Raw genomic sequence first — 15,848 nt, 5'->3', positions numbered from 1 at the left:
ATTGCAGCCTTAAACAATAAAGGACTGAATCAATCAATAACCAAAATCAAATTACTTCTATTGAATTTGCATGAACGAATGCATGGGGAAATCTTTCGCCCTCATAAAAAATGTGTTGATTCCCACTGAAACATTCTTCAGTCTCCCAAATCTTGAATCATTTAATCTATCAGTGAGTCAGTCTACTGATGCAATCAATTAATTCACCAAATCTCGAATCCCTGAATCAATCAGTGAATTTATCGGTCAGTTATTCAGCCGAACATAAGAAATTAATTTAATCCATCAGTCATTCTATACAGGAATGACTCAATTCACTGAATCATGAGTCAATGAATCAATTAGTGAATCAATCAATGAGTCAGTCTACTGGATCAATCATAAAACTTTCAATCAACCATGTCAGTCAGTAAAACAATGCACTAAAATGTCTGAATCATATATTGAATGAATGAATGAATGAGTCATTTGGTGAATCAATCCTTCAGTAAATCTACTGAACATAAGAAATGAATCAGTCAGTTTTGTTGTGTTTGCTTCCCCATGTGCTCAGTTGACCTAGTTTTCCTCTCTATGTCTGATTGTCATTTGGTTCAGGTGTGTCTGGTTAATTATCTTCAATTACCAATGTATTTAAGTTGTGTTCAGTCCTGTATTCACTCGTCTGTTCTACTACATCTCTATGTGTGCTCCTGCCTGTCCTGGAGTTACCCTTGTGTGGATTTATTAAAGACTATTTGTATTTATCTTCATCTTCTTCGTGTGCTTATCTCACCGTAGCGTGACAGCAATCACATCTTGAATAAATGAATGGATTGATCAATAGATTGAGTGGAATGAGTAAAGCAACCAACAATGAAAGAAGAACGAATGACCAAATTAATATAAAAATCATAATATAAATTAAACTCCCCACCCAAGAGTGTGAAGCAATATTTCAGAATATTGAACGAACAATGGACAAAATTGAATTATTTTACATTTAAGATGCATTGGGAGGAAAACTTTAGAAGGCTGTCATATCGGAAGTCATTTTTAACCTTGATATATTTCTTGTATAAGTGAAACAAAAAGCATGAATACAGATTGCGGATGTGATTTCATATTCTGATGGAACTAGATTCAAATACAGAAAGCTTCAACCTCTACCATTGTATTTGCATAGTGGTGTGCAGAAGTTCATCTTTTATCCATCTATCAATAATACTGACGTCAACTTCCAAAACCTTTTCAATTATCTCAGGGATTGAGGGTTGCAAACAACCTCAAAGTTTATTCACGCATTCACTCTCTCAATTCTGTCCTTCTCTTTGAGGACGGTGCTTCACACAAACCCTGTGAGCTCCACAGTGCTTTAAATTGCCAGTTTAATATTAAACTATTAATTTGCCATAATAATGTACTCCTCAGAAAAGACAATCTCATCAAGAAATGTGGTGGTTATGATAAATTACTAATGCATTAGTAATATCAGAGCATGAATAATTGATGCACAGCTGACCTGCCATGAAAGAGAGCTGTAGTCCTGGAGACAGCAGTATGATTAGCACAAACCCCTCCGGCTCTGTGGGTTTGGAGAGGATGTGTGTGTGAGTGGGTGGGTGGCTGGGAGAGAGAGTGTGTGTGTGTGTGTGTGTGTGCGCTGCTTCTACGAAGGCCACAGTGTGGCCAAACACATGGATTTCTTAGAATTCGACCGTCTACGAGCATGTGTGGAGGAAGCAGAGCTGCATTATGAAGAGGCCAAAGGATATTTTTATTGCTGTAAGGTTGCATTTTATAGCTCAAGAGCTTTACTGGATTTCACAGTTATGCTTTTATCTCAGATGTTTCTCCTAAAAGTTCATTGGAGAAATATAAACTGTTAATAAAATAGGAGTCTTGTGCTAAAGTATATAGGAGAGCAAAGACCAGATCACTTGATTCAGGGGGAAAAAATGTATCTAAACAAACACACCAGCGCAACAAACTAATCAATCGATCGAAATCTGCATATTTACAAACAATGAAAATCGTATTAATGAATTCATAAACCAATTTAGGCAATAGCAATTAATGAATGAATCAGTAAGTCAACTGAACAGTTAATAACAAATAATGAATTAAACAAAAATTCTATGGATAAATGATTAGTTAATGATTTACTGATTCAATCAAAATCTTATTAATGAATTAACAAATCAGTGAATCTGTTCTAATGAATGAATGAACCAGTCAATCAGTCAACTAAACAATAAATCAATTGATGAATTGATTGAAATATAATACATGTACAAACCAATCAAAGTTATTATTGAATCAATAAATCACTTCAACCAAATATAATGAATGAATTAATCAATTGAACTTTAACAATAAATTAATAAAACTCCAACTGATTAATTGTTTAGTGAATAAATGAATGAACGAATGAAAGAACAAAGGAAATAATGAAAATCTTATTAATGAACCAAGAAATTCTACAAAATGTAATCAATCAGTCAATAAACTGAACTTCATCAATAAATGAATCAATGAATCAAAGTAACTAATAAATACATACTAACAAATCAATCAAAATATGGTTAATGAGTCAATAAATCAATTCAGCCAGATCTAATGAAAGAACCAATAAACTGAACTAAATCGAATATGAATAAATTATTTAAGGGATTGATCTAAATCGTAATGAATCTATGAATCAATTCAACCAAATGTAATGAATAAATAAATGAATCAAGCTATCATCTGAACCTCAACAGCAATTAATTTGAACTAAATGTTATATAGGAATAATTAAAATTAAATCGTAAAATGTTCTTATCTTTATGTTATTATTATTGTAATTTTTTCCTGACATAGACTGAATGATAATACTGTTATTCCTCATAAAATGCAGCTCCCGAAGATATAGCATACACGTCATACGGGCCACTTTATGATGCTTTTTGCCATTTTTCAAGCTTGACAGCATCTATTTACTGTCACTGGTATAGTATTAACATAAACCTAACATTTCCTTTTGTGCCCCATGGACAAAATAGACATGTTTGGAGCACGATGAGGGTAAATAAACGATGACAGAATTTTCCCTTTTGAGGCAACTAACCCTTTTAGCAAACACCTCCATTGTGATCTATGAAAGACAATTGAGACGTTAAACAGATCTCATTTGTATTTTTTCCAACAAAGACGCGAGCGGGAGAATCGAACGGGCCATGTAACCAGCTTTCATGCTGTCATCTCTGTGATTGTGACCAATCATGATAAGTGTCCTGCATTGATTCGCCGTGCTCTCCTTCTCCATCCTACTCACCCCATCAGGTCAATGGGCGAGGTGAAGCTATTATCAGCATGCTCTTCACCTACCTATAATTTAGAAGCACTCACCTCCTGGATGGAGCCCATGCTATGCTTCTCAAATTTATGTGTGCGTTTGTCAAAGCGTTTGCCAGTCTGTGTACGTACACACGTGTGCTAGTCTGAAAGTGTGGTAAGTGCTCATTTTACACTTGAGCAGATTCTGGGCACTCGGTGTTGCCTGAAAGAGATCCTTACCTCCGAAAGATTGTAATGGACCAAAACAGCCTGAGCTTGCGTGTGAAAGGAAAGTCTGTATCATTGTCGCTTCATAGAGTCATTACACTCTCACCTTAAGGACCGTGTAATCTGATGCTAAGCGCTAAAAGTGCCTAGCTTTTTAGCTCAGTGAAAAACAAAGCAGTTCAACCTTAAAATCTAGTAGTATTGAGGCAAATGTTCGTGAATACAATGCAGAACGGCTGTAAAAGTTGTACATTGATCAATGGTTCTTCTCTGTGAGCAAGTAGTTTCCGCTAGCTATGCTAGTTTCTACTGTAGGATGTTCTGGGTGCTTTCTTAAGGCATAATATAAACAAAATATAAAGGCAACTATTTGTTTTCGGTTCACATTTTCATTTATTTATTTTACAGTTATTATTCCATTCTGGCCAGTGCTGACAGTATGTCTTCTGGGTTACGTGATCAGATTCCAAAAATGAAGTACTTGTATTTTGACTATATTAAATTTTAAAATGCTCATAATCAGATTACAGTTAATTTTATTCATTTTATGAAAAAAAAAATCCCTACTGTCTTGTCATAACATTTATCTTTTGGCTATATTCACAATATGGAATGGTTATGTAAATATCATATAGATAACTTTGTGATTCATGCTTCTAAATTTTAGGGGGAAACATTATGTATGAAACAAATAATTATGAAATGTATTAATAAAGAATGGTAAATTTAAAGCAAGTTAGTAATCTAAAAAGCAGTCTGAATACATTATCTAAAACGAGAAACCTAGATATGTTACTAATTTTATAATTTAATCAGTAACAGAAACATTTCTAAGTTATCTACCTTGATCCTGACATTGCTGCCAAACACTTTGTGATTGTAGAATTTCTATTTTTTTGTGTGACTCTTCATCATTCAAACTGCTAAATATAATTGTTATCAAATAGCCTATCTGATTTTTTATTTTGGCCTATTAAATTAATCTGACACTAGCTTTTTTAATCTAAGCCACTAGTGCTAGCATAGTTTGTTAACATTACATTAGCTTAACTTGTCATTAAAATCTCTTTTCTCTTTTTTTCTCCACCTTATTGAGTGGATTAAAAAACACAGTTATGATACTGCACAAAATGATATTTTGTCTTTTATACTGCAATTCAACTAAAGCAAAAGGAAATTAAATATTCATTTTTCTACCTACCTTAAGAGTTGGATGCAGTGTTGCTATTGTTAACTAAAACTAAAGCTGTAAAAAAAAAAAAAAAATGTTTTAGTTCATTAAAATGAACCAGAAATAAACTAAAATAAGAACAACAATATCAATAGTAGTAATTAAATTGGCAACAAACTGAAATAAATTATATTTTTAAATGTTTTCGAATTTCTAAAAGATGATTTTTCTGTTTTGTTTTTTTTTATGACAAAAACACATAAAACAGCATTCAAACTTAATCTAAATTTAAAACAAATATTGGAAATATAAAAATAATTGCTAATTAGAATATTAATAAACACAAAATATAAGACTGGTTAGAATCCATGTCATATTTACTTGTATAATGCCCTTTACCAGTTGTTTGACAATCAGTAAATTTATTAAAATATTTGTAAAAATCTTTGCTGGAAACATGCAAAAAATATCATCATATCATATCATATCATATCATGTCATATCATATCATATCATATTATATCATATCATATCACATTATATTATATTGTAATATATGTAAAATGTGGCCTTTAGATTGGTATAGATGTTTATCTCTTGACCTGATCTTCATTCTATTGAAATGAGGGCATCACTAGCGCTAGTCACATCCAAACAGACGTGTCTCATGAAACCAATCGCACTGCAGCAGATGTTTCAGATAGCACCAATCGCACGGTGGCAGATGTTTCCCACAGAGCCATTTGGATACAAGCAATTACCTCTCAACATAAGCATCTAATACAGGCCGATGTGTCTTGCCATGTACGTTGCGTTAAAGGCCAGATGTTCTGCACGCAGGCATGAAGCAACAGCATCTGAAAACTTCCAGCCGCGTTCTAAAGGAAAAAAGGAACAGAAAGTGACGCTGTTTACAGAGAGAGATAGAGCTGTCAGAGCGTGCAAAAGGTCAGGCTGTTGGTCAGGTTGTAGCGTTGCTATAGTGAACGCTGCCCTGTGGTTTCACAACACAGAGGACACGCAGTGTCCTCCCACAGACCGAAGATATTGTGGATCTCTGTGTCTTCACTGTTGTTTGAAAGCAAACAGCAGAGGTTAAGAGTTCCTTCTTTATGCTGGAAGGACGACCCTGGGAGAACTATTTTTGAAATGCTCTGAATGCCCATTTTGAACATAATGCTGCATGATCTCCAGCTGTACCCTTTTGACTGAGTTTAGGTCATATTTTAAACAAGAAATATGGCATATTTACTGTAAGATTATTGCATTTTGTGCTGTAAAATCTTGTACACGTCTTCAATAGTAAGGATTTGTTTCTACCCAAATTATAACAAAGTGTATATTTTTATATAAAATCACCCTTGTATTCTTTTGAAAAATAAGTGATTACTGAGATGTATAAAACATATTTTAAACGAATTAAAAAAAAATGGAATTATATACTGCTATTATACTAAAACCAAAACCATTAATTAAAGTAATATGTCTTGTGTCAGCACATGGCCTGGTTGATTTGTTTTCTCAGCCATGTGCTTCTCTAGCCCCTCCTCCTCGTTTCCTTTTTACCACACCCTCTTGTTAGCCTTGTTGGTCTTATTGTAGTCACCTGTTCCTAATGTGTTTTTCTCCCTATTTATATTCTTTAAGTTAGTGTTGGTTAAATTGGTAATTACTTATTTTTGTTACTTTTTTATCAGTTCTTTGTTTTATTTATCCTTTTGTCTTGGGAGTAATCTGTGTTGCTGTGGAGTCTTGTTTTCTCTTGTGCTGTCAGAGGTCCTGACCTATGGTTCCCTTGACTGACACCTGGGGGGCTTCAGAGTTCGGCTCTGGTCCCTCCACCAGCCTGGTCTTGCCACCCCCTCTGCTGCTATATTCTGCGAGTCAATGTACGAGGCTGTTCCAGTGGCATTCCCTAGCTGTCTCTGTTTATGGTTCCTGTTGTGGTATCATCTGTGCTCCTCACAACCCTTTTGTATTGGTCTGTTTTGGGAATAAACCCTTGTTACTCGCACTGCAACTGAATCCTCCTTCCAGATCCCTGACAACTTGTATTGCCACTGCACTGAGGTTAAGTGAAGTGACATACAGCCAAGTAAAGTGACCCATACTCTGAATTTGTGCTCTGCATCTAACCCATCCTAAGTGCACGCACACACACACACACACACACACACACACCTGGAGCAGTGGGCAGCCATTTATGCTGCAGTTCCCCTGGAGCAGTTGGGGGTTTGGTGCCTTGCTCGAGGGCACCTCAGTCGTGGTATTGAGGGTAAAGAGAGCACTGTACCTTCACTCCCCCCACCTACAGTTCCTGCCGGCCTGAGACTCGAACTCTCAACCTTTGGATTGAGTCTGAATCTCTAACCATTAGGCCACGACTTCCCCCAAGACCAAGATGTTTAAACCTAAAGAAAACAAGAAAAAACAAAGTTTCAGAAATGCTTTGAATGCATGTTAGTTTGAGTGCACATAATGCTGCATGGTCCCCAGCTGTACACTTTCAACTGCGTTTAAGTCATATTTCTAAAAAGAAACATGGCATATTTATTGCAATATTACTGCATTATGTGCCATAAGATCGCAGATGCAGTGCATTGAAAAAAGCATATACTCTAAACAAATCCCCTAAAAACGATGTTTATCGAAGTGGTTGTAAAAAGCTCCCATCAGTTGAGCCATTTACAAAAAAAGCTGAGTTTTACCCCATCTTTAAGTTTCCTTTTCCTTCCCTCCTTCTTTGAACATATCACTCTGACACTTTTCCTCTAATGGAGATTTATGAAGTCGCCCAAATGCCTGTAGCGTTTAAAACTTTTGGATCTCACAAATGAGATAGGAACTCTCTCCATAATGTATATTGAGGGCTGGAGCTGGTGCAGGCAGTTTGAACTTTAATCTTTCTTATGTGTCATCAACACATACACACAGTCTCCCATCTGTCATTATGAGACACATAAGAGGAAAAGAGGAAGAGCCAAGAAGAAAAACAGAAAAATGGATGAAGAGGATGGTGTTATGTGATTCTATGCAGAAACCTTTCCCTGGTTACATAACACACACACACACACACACACACACAATGGCTGAATTTTTTGTGAATTTTTGTTTTTGTTTTTTGTTTTTACCCAAATGCTAGGTTCAACATGTTGGGTCATTTTATTGTGTTTTTTTAAATATATCATTTTACCCATGTGCTGGGTCATTTTTAATCTTTTACATTGGGATATTGTTTTTTTTCTATCTAAACTTTGTTGAGCTTGTCTGTGATGAAACGATGCAGCTGCTGAGCTACAGTCAGAGTGGGCTTTTTGAGTCCACAGAAGAGAGCGATTCTCAGCGCTACCGACGCCGATTTGGTGCACTCTCTCCAAGAAATAAAGGTTTGTACACATATTATTTAATTTATAAAGTATTAAATGTGGTGTCAATTCTATTATTTGATGCATTACACCATAAGGACGAGATGTCAGCAGCGGCCGTTCCGTGCAGGAAATGCCTTTTGACTTGCATAACATTAAATGGATTTTATTTGTCGTAATACTGAGCGTAATTGAATTTGATGCTACAATATGTTCTCCAATTTTGGCAGGTTTTGGAGAGTCATGCCATCTCTCAGCTACGAGTAAAACGTGAGCCTGCGGTCTAAAGTTCACAGTTCCCCAGTGAACAGTAGTCCTTAACCAGCTCAGATTTCAGTGACACACCGGCATGAGAATTTCAGTAAAAAGCAATTACAGAGAACAATTCCATAAACTTAAATGAAAATGTTACTTGTAAATGTGCCTTGTTTTATTTGTAAAATGCTTGTTAAATGAGTTTGAATGTTTGCATTGTTGTAAACTGTGCTGTATTCATCTTTTATTATTGCCGTTGCCTCTAATAATTATGTGTGTGATTTTTAACTTCCAGCCCATTTTAAGCCAGCAATATAATAATTTTTAAACAATAAATGACTTAAATTAAACAACCTGGTATGGTGGGCTAAAACGTTTACCAAGGTAGATCTAATTCATCAAATAAAACGATGTATTACTGATTTGTTTGTTTGTTAAATCTCGCCAGAGGGAAGGTTACAAAATGTAGGCATTCACAAAGAACCTTAAGGCAACAGCTCAGGATCTTTGGGTGTCTTTACTGTGGGTAACGTCAGCGTTCATGAATAAATCATCAGCAATGCACTGAACATGACTGCAGTTAAAATGAGATTATGAAGATGGAAGTTCACTCTCCGAGCAGAACATTTGAAGTTTGCCAAAATCAGCCGCTTTTGCGAGAACGTACTGTGGACGAAAAGTAGAGCGCTTCAGGAAAAAACCTCAAAAGAATCCCATCTCAACATAAAGCATTAATTTTAAGTCCTGTGGACTCGGTCGGCTTGCAATTATTATGAGAACGCCGATTTTGTAGAGCACCAGAAAACTTTACACTCTTTTATCCAACAAAATCCATAAATATTGGACAAACAAAGCCATGAATATACATGAAAGCATGTTTTATTTTGGCATTATTTCTTCACTCATACCCTCTTGTCAGGACGCAGACGACAATCAACTTTCTTTGCGTAATACAGAACATTTTGAAGGGTTCTCAAACTTTCAGCGCTTCATATCCTTATTTAATTTTCTATTTTAATAACTGTCACAGGCGCTTGTGTTTCATCATGCTGTTAGGGAAAGAATAAATGTCCTCAAATTTCCTGAGTCCTGTTTGTTAAATAAATCAAGCCGAATGTTCGTCCCTCACACTGATATCAGCCTTTCTAATTATGTATGTGATTTGTTTGAACAGCCTCGACTCATGCAAATGCAGTGTCTATTTACATGCAGCAGCACAGAGCTATATTCCACAAAGTCATGCACACAATATTTATATGAATGCATGCTGGTTTCCTTGCAGGAGTTATTTTGCATGTTAGGCCTGGACAGTTTTGCATGTTTTTGACCATCTTGCTGCAGTAAAACTAGTGTCCTTAAAAAAAGCCTATAATCACCTGTGCTATTCGATTTCACAGCCAGCGATCATGTTACTGAATTTGAATGTGGAAAGAGTCAGATAAATCTTGCTGTCGTGCTCATATATAACTTATTGGGAAGCTTGCAGGTGAGAGATAAGGTAAAGGCACAGATGGCTGCGAACAAAAAACATGTTTGTTTTTTTCCACAGAGTGACAGAAACAAACAGAACAGAGTGGAATGTGTTAATATAAAATGATCTTATTCTCAAAGACGCTATTTAAACAACAGCAGGGAACATATATCTCAAATATACCAACTTGGGAGACCTTTTCATATCAAACGTGACGTCTGAAACGTTCCTTCTATTCACCCTTTAGATTCAATGGAGGGCAAATGGAGATTCATGGAATCTCAAAATATTGTACGTTTTCTATAGCGGGGGTTTTCTTAATGTTGGATGTCGACCCCCAATATGAGACATCCTTTATATAAAACAGCAGCCGCATATTCTCATGCATAAAAACCCAGTTGTACAGTGTGAGAAAAGGCCAAAAGCAATTCTTAAATTATTATATAAATATGTATTGGTAACATTTATAAATATTTCAATTTGCATTAAACTGTCAACTATGTTTTTTAACACTTTTGGATAAATATTAAATGTGTATGGTGTTTTTAGCTATTTTATTTCATATCGTATAATATTTTTATTATTATGTATTTAATTTATTTTGTGCTGTTTTTCATATTCAAAAAAGAATAAATGAAAAAGAAAACATTAGATGTATAAATTGAAAGATAGAACAATAATTATTGTTCAAAAATAGTTGTAATAATAAAAGCAAATATAATTATTATTGTTGTTGTTTTTGTTTTTAATGTTAGCATAATATTATAATATTATATATCTGTATATGTGTTTATATATAATTTATATTTAATTATATGAAATATTTTAAGTTATGTAAAAAAAAAAAAAACTGTATTTCGTTGTCTCAGTCTCACAAGAAATGATGGCTTTTTATGACCTATTGAATATAAAAAAAAATCAAAATAATTTTTAGAGGTACATCAAAGATACCTAAAGAGTTGGTTTAGTCCAAAATGAAAATATTTTAATCATGTACTCACCCTCATATCATTCCCAACCTTCATGACTTCATGACTTTGACTTTGGTTTCCGTCTGTGGAACCCAAAAAGGAAATATCGTGAAAGATTATTAATGAAAATAAATGATCTCTATTGGAACAACTTTTTACATGAGGTTCTTACTGACTCTAAGTCTGTACACAGGGCAGACATGCAAACGGGAAGTTTGGAGACTCAAGCTGAGGCTCTGAAGAGCCAGCTGGACCGGTGAGCTTTTCCAATCACTGGCTAAGATGAGCTTTCGTGCCTCAGCTGGTAGCTGCGGTCATATCTGACCTGACATTGACCGGAGCCAGAGCGGCGGCACTGGAGGCCCAGCAGACGCCAGGTAGAGGGCCGTGATACGACAGCCGACGACCAAGACCGCGGAACAGGTTTTAAAGCCTGGTGACTCTAATTCAGAAGTGACACCAGCTGGATTCCTGACAGGAAGTGGTGAGGAGGTGACCCAGGAGCAGCGGGAATGAGCCGGGACCCAGATGGAGCAGCTCAGACGTGTGAATACAGTGACAAGACCTGTACTTGAGCAGAGGAGCACTTAACAATCTCTTTGTTTTGACAACTGCAATATTTATATCTCAGAATATGCATTCAAATGAAGAACGAGAATAGGAAACGCAGAGGTGACGAGGTCAACAATGCTTTAACCACTTTTTTTTAACGGGGTTGTGAATCTTCTCTTGAGATGTGAAGTAAAGATAAACATGCTGTTTATGTTTTTTTGCTCCGTTTATCCTCCCCTCGAATTTATTCTCTCACCTTCCTGCCTCTTACCATTAAGACAGTTTTTTAATTGAACTACAACACTGTAGTCTCATTTCATTTTGCTGGGCACATATTTTAATTTAATTGATGTCAATGTCACCGCAGTCATAAAGGCCAGACTGAATTCCTGCAAGAGCCGAGTCAGTGAATACAGATGGAAAATGCTGGTAATGAGAGAGCGCAGAAATGAGGCTCTGCTTTGATAAGATGTTTACACTGAAATATGTGTGCGTGCGTGTGTGTGTGTGTGTGTGTGTGTGAGTGTGTGTTATTACAGCACTATAAACTGAGCTCCAAGGTCTGGAGGACAGAATGAAAGCGTGGGAGAGCAGAGCTGCTGAAACATTACAAATAAGGTATTCGCTTGAAATGAATTCTTTTTTAATTCTGCCATAATTCTTTTGTTGTTGAAGCGCAGGAATTGGACCTTGAGGCCGTCAGTCATAAGTTACAATCTGCTGTGGCTTGAATTTAGGAAAAAAGAGAACATTAGACCAAATCAGATGAGAGAAAAAAAATGGTAAAAAATTTAATATGGCAGGAAACCTTTGATATCACTATTGCACATATAGTTTTCAAACAAATCACAAATCCCAAATATTAAAATTATGAACATATGTCATACCATACCATTTGTGCTACAAGCTATATATATATATATATATATATATATATATATATATATATATATATATATATATATATATATATATATATATATACTTTTTTTTTTTTTCTAAGATTTTAAGAGCATATGAAACAGATCCAAAGTCACAAAATTTCACAATTTTTTAAAACCATTTTATTTTCTCTGGTATATAAACTACTTTTCAAAGCAAAATAATTTATCAAAAATGGCCGTGAAGACATTTATAATGTTACAGAAGTTTCCTATTTCAGCTAACATGCTGTTCTTTTAAACTAAAAATATTTTTAAATATTTTTAAAAAATCTTGAAATAAATGTAACATGGTTTCCACTGAAATATGAATCTGTTTTCAGCATTCATAATAATAAGAAATGTTTCTTGAGCAGTTAGTCAGCATATTAGGCTGATTTCTGAAGGATCATGTGACTAAAGACTGGAGTAATGATGTTGTAAATTCAGCTTTACATCACAGGAATAAATTACATTTTACCATTTTCAAATAGAAAACTGTTATTTTAAAATTTTATTAATGTCTCAAAATATGACTGTTTTACTGTATTTTTGATCAAATAAATGCAGCCTAGGTCAGCATAAGAGACTTCTTTCAAAAACAATTAAATATATGCGTGATATGTTGAATTTGTATGTGTTATTTTTTTAATAAAATACTTTATATAATACTACATTTAATATCAACACCCTAGCAACAGCTGCTCAGTGCACTATATGCCTTTCAGAATACCTTAGCAACCGCACAGCAACACTCCTGCAAGCATTCAGAACACCTAACATCATGCAGCAACATTTGCATGGAAAGCAGCACTCCTGTTCTCTTCAGAAAATATAAAAATCTAGTTTTGTCTCTACCACTTTCCCTTTCTATATTTCAAACATGATTACACGGGCTGCATTTCAGATTTACAGCAGAAATCTACAGAAACGCAATGATGTTGCATGAAAAAGGTATTGAATGTAAAGAGGTTCTACAGTAGTCAACATTTGAAGTGGATCAAAACCTTCATTGTAGTTGTCCTAGAACCTAAAACCAAAATGCGTTCTTGTCTTAGGACAACTTTTATTAACTATTTTGATCCACATCAAATGTTGACTACTATAGAGGAGCTGTGTATATGTGTGTGTGTGTGTGTGTCTGTCTATATATATATATATTAGACCAAGTAGTAACCAGACTTTTTTAAGTGATTATAAATCATATGAACAACCTTTTTCCTGTATAACTGCTCTGTAATTTATGATATAGTTTAATTGTCACAGTTATCATTTTTCTAACTCATATCACAGCCCAGACTCCAGGTCTATAAGCCCTGTGAGTCAAAAACAACTCTACTCACACATTCAGACAGAAAAACAGACGTCTGCACCGTATGAGCTCAAAGCCGAGGTAAAGAAAGTGAGCGTGAGCACAGGTAAAACATACTCTGTTATTCACTTCTGTTTACTGCATCACACACAAGCAGCTCATGACAGGACAGAAAGAGATGAAAGAATCTTTTTGTGCTCACAGACTGCATAGTCCCCAAACAACAAAAGCTACTGTTTCTCTACAACCATCCGCTGGTGTGACAGCACAGACACGTCCATTGAATTCAGACCAAAAAAAAGACAAGATATGAATGTGAAAGTGTACATTTGCCTGGCTTTACCGCTTTTGATAAAGCATCTTGACATAGCTTTATTCTCTCTTTCATGAAGATATACAAATGTGACTGACTGAACTGAAAACATCACTGTAGAAAAATACAAGCTCATACATGTTCATAATATGAATCTCTATATTTGAAGTATATATATATTTTGCCTTTGATGCAGAGGTTTGTGATCATGAACTGAAATTCTCTCTCAGCTCTCCAGTGCCCTCTAGTGGCCAGTGAATTTGCATTTTAATATGTTGTGTGTCTGGTAGAGTAATAAAATATTGAACATTTGATCAAAGGTAATAAAACTTGGACAAATAATAATAATACTAATAATAATAATATATAAACAACTAAAAAGCAGTAGCCTAATCGCTCAAAAAGTCTGTAAATTCAGCAAGTCATATTAATAAGCCAGACTAACGAGCTGTTTTGTTGAATTGGAGGGCTGCTCATTTGTTCTCAAATCTTGAAGCTGTGATAAGCCTTAAATCTTGATGGCAAGCCGGGCCTTGGACCCAAAGACTCTATGAATTGCAATTCCACTGAGGGTCTGTGTGAAAAACAACATAACAAGCTGTGGATACTAGAGACTGAGCTGGTTGAGTTCAGAGAGTTAGCAGCTAATCATTTACTTGTTAATAAATGATGGGTAGTCACCTCTTGCTTTCATTACAAAAAAAAATTAAAAGGGACAGGACTATCATGTTATTGCATTTTAATAACATGGTAGTGAATGATTACCATACTCATGTACCATGAAATTTACATCACCTACAAAACTATGCCATGGTACTGTTATGATTTTTGGTCATGTACTATGGTATTCTAGCAGGAGTGCCATGGTACGTTTATTTCAGCACAATCACTTTGCACACTTTGTAAATTACGCACTTATAATATATCTATATAACATTTACACAATTCCTTGTGTGTGTAAACATATTCTTAATAAAGCTCTTCTGATTCGGATTCTGAAGTGAAAACATGAAGTGTTGACATTCTTAAAATTCCCTGCTTGAAACTTTGCATGGGTTTCCACTGAAATGTCTTCTTCTTCTTTCCTATTACATTAGGGTATACAAACATTAGGGATTTGTTTTGTTAAATTAATGTTTAAAGACAGATTACATTAACAGATAAGAGTAATAAACCGATTTGAGTAATTTGGTGTATAATTTCAGTTAATGAAATATACATATTCTTACTGTATGTTAAACTTATAATTTTTTACACCTATTATAAATAATATAGAACTATGAAAAAGTAGTACTATGGTCCTCTAAGGTAGTTCAAAGAATGCATGGCAAAAAGTGCCACGTCAAGAATTGTTTACTAAAATTCATGGTGCAAAAGACAACATTATTGGGTCTGATGAGTTGGCAAGGACACCCTTTTCACAGATTCTGACACATTTTTCCCCACCAACAGCTGTTTCTTAGTATTTTCTTGTTAGTGTTTGCTGTTGGTAAAGAAACATGCTTCTTTTAAGAACTGTTCACTGGAGAGTTCTCTAAAGGCTTCCTCCTAATGGCTTCACCATTAAAACCTCTCTTAGGAACCTTTATTTTAAGATAGTAATAAATAAGAAATTGTAATACTCATTTTAAAAATAAAAAGCAATTCAAGTTTTTAAAATAAACAACCACGACTGCAGTGTCCAGATAAATGTATGTTAGAAATTGTATACAGTAGCAGCGGTGGCCTGATTCTACTCATTCATTTTTAATGAGGATGGCATATTCCCCCAAGCTCTGTAATTACCTGAGTCATTTGACTAAAATATAGAAGGGCTGCATAATTCCCAGGAGATCTGCTTTTGTCTCCCTTTGCCTCATTAGGGCGAGTACACAGATCTCCAGCGGTGGAGCTCATTGTAAGAGCTTAAGAAAGCCGAGGCAGGTAATTGGGAGGTCAGCTCAAGCTCTGAATTCCTGCGTTTGTGCTCGTCTGTTTGGTTTCCGAACGACAC

Source organism: Carassius auratus, chromosome 10 (assembly GCF_003368295.1).
Source record: "Carassius auratus strain Wakin chromosome 10, ASM336829v1, whole genome shotgun sequence".
NCBI classification, from domain to species: domain Eukaryota; kingdom Metazoa; phylum Chordata; class Actinopteri; order Cypriniformes; family Cyprinidae; genus Carassius; species Carassius auratus.
This window is presented reverse-complemented; position numbering follows the sequence as displayed.